General features: G+C 37.2%; 1 pseudogene; it reads right to left on the bottom strand.

The window, feature by feature from the left end:
• Positions 1 to 1,709: 1,709 nt before the first annotated feature.
• The window catches only part of LOC138015800 (integrase/recombinase xerD homolog), a 795-nt pseudogene continuing 4 nt past the window's right edge, over positions 1,710 to 2,500 (bottom strand).

The following is a 2,500-nucleotide window of genomic DNA, read 5'->3' as shown; positions in this document are numbered from 1 at the left end:
TAATTTTTATCTCGCTGTTATGAAGCCAGTTATGCTGTACCTCAGTCCAATCTGGTCATCTTGTAGCAAGGAACTGCTAGAAAGAGTCTTACGGATGCAGAAGAGACCTGCGCGCATTATATTGGACGCCGAAAGAACAACACGCACGTTAACTATGTTTAATGAACTTACCTTCAAGAGACTCGGGGGCACAACTCCAGATTATATTAATTCTATATTAAAGACAAATTCTGAGATTCATAACCGATCCACTCGTTTTGCAAATTTAAATTTTCATTGTCCTGTTTTTAAGAAAAACACAGAAGGAGGCCAGATTTTTAGCGTACGAACTATTAGAAATTGGAACGAGCTGACTTGACTGTCTTGACTTGATTTGTGTTAATTGTTAATTTCAATTTACAGTGTCCCCAACTAGACAATTAATAAAGTTTCTTTCGTTTCCTTTCCTTGTGACCTAAAAAAGGTGAAGGATGTTAAATTTTTTAACAGGAAAATGTATATGAATGTAATCGCGAAGCAAAGAGAGACAGGAAATTTTGACTATATTTTAAGAAGTTAAGTAGCCTTTTTTTTATCAAGTCTGTAAAATAACTTGTTTTAGATAGTGAATAGTTTTTAAATAAGATTCTAGATAGTTTTAAAATACTATTTTTTGCTTATTTTTATAACAACAGTGTAAAACGTTTTAATTTTAATTTTTGGTTTTATAGAGGGACACAAGTTTATCTGTTTTTTATAACTCACGTGTTTACCCTCTTTAAATAAAGGTATTATTTACTTACTTACTTACTTACTTACTTACTTACTTACTTACTTACCTACCTACCTACTTACTTACTTACTTACTTACTTACTTACTTACTTACTTACTTACTTACTTACTTACTTACTTACTTACTTACTTACTTACTTACTTACTTACTGTCATGCTTAATTTTCTGTTTTTAGTTCAAAAATGGGTAGAAATCTAAACTAGTACTTTAGCTCACACGTACAACATTCCTGACAACCTACGTACAAGATATGAACAGTATTTATGGCACAAAGAGCTATTCGTATTTACGTTTTGGTGTCTATCTGAATACTCTGTCTCCAAACTTGAAAAAACTGGCCAGGTTTTTCAAGTTTCAATCCATTTTCATCCCCTCCATCCTTGGCTGCAAACAACAAAGAATAGCTTCAGTACACTTCAATGGTCTTTGGCAAAAAACTACAGCATTATGTTTTGGTTTTCATTGATGCAAGGGCGTCTTTTACTGTTTTGAAGTTTGACTAAGATATCGTGACACTGCCCCTTTAAAGATCATACTTAAATTAGCGTATTTTCCAAAGTTAAAGGTCAGAAAACGTCCCGTCTTCAAATTAAGAGCAGTAGAAATTTTGTTTCTAAGGAAGAAATTCGCGGCAAATTAGTGATAAGATGCGGTAACAAGGCTGTTTGCAGTTGTTGAGGAATTTCCTGGAATGTGCCTTGTTGAAAGGTCCATTCTACGTTAAATAATAATGCAAGAAGACCATATAATCTTGGGAGGATAAGGCCTGCTCCAAGTATCAGGCAAACGTTATTAATAACTAAATCACATCTAACGAGTAGTGTCAGGGAGGCCAGGAAAAACCCACATGACCCTTATCAAAGGGAACGGGAAACCTGGATGGAGCCACGACACAAACTCGGACCCTCCACTGGCCAAAAAACCTCAGTTAACAACTTAGATACCCATACTTCTAGTAACTTCAAGCATTTCAGCATGAAAACGCTTGGTGTAACGCCTCTTTGTGCAAGGATTTATCCAACCTGCATGTCTATCTTTCAGCTCGGGATCACTCAGCTTATAACCGTCGTCAAAAGCGCCACCTGATTTGAGGCTATGTAAACAATAATCACCTGGATCATTTACAAACGGCGAAATATATTTCTTAAATTCGTCTCGAATAGAGGAGTAACTAATCCCTAAAGACTTGTGGAAATAGGCACCATTCTTAGTGGGAACTATTCTACGCAAAACAGGAGAGTAAGATTCCTTAGGACTAGCCAACAGAGCAAGAGGCCTCTCAGTGATTGAAACCGGACGTGAAACCTTACTAGATCTGGCAATTTTAGAAGTATTCCCTTCACGAAATTGATCATTCTTCCTCTGGGAGACGAAAATCGACATGCCATCGCCACTAATCGAAATATCCTTGATCTTAACACTCAGTAAATCAGAAATTCGAAATAGGCCAGCATAACCAACTAATAATAGAAACAAAAAACGAATGACGGCAAGAGAAGCTAAAGCTGTGTTATAATACTGAGCGACTTTGACAACAGTCTCTAGTTCCAGGGGTTGCTTGGGTTGAACTGGCTTAGATAACTTTCTTCTAGCTCCTTCTGCGGCTGCAATAACCGTTGGATGCTCCGTGGGCGACTCCAGACCTATAGCAGATCAACCAGTATTCTTCTGCAAGGCACCTTCAGTTAACTCCAACAGGTACATGGCAATGCACAACGGACGAGCGG

This window comes from Montipora capricornis, chromosome 9 (genome assembly GCF_036669925.1).
Source record: "Montipora capricornis isolate CH-2021 chromosome 9, ASM3666992v2, whole genome shotgun sequence".
NCBI lineage: Eukaryota > Metazoa > Cnidaria > Anthozoa > Scleractinia > Acroporidae > Montipora > Montipora capricornis.
Note: the sequence above shows the minus strand (reverse complement) of the source record. Positions and strands in the feature narration are given on the sequence as shown.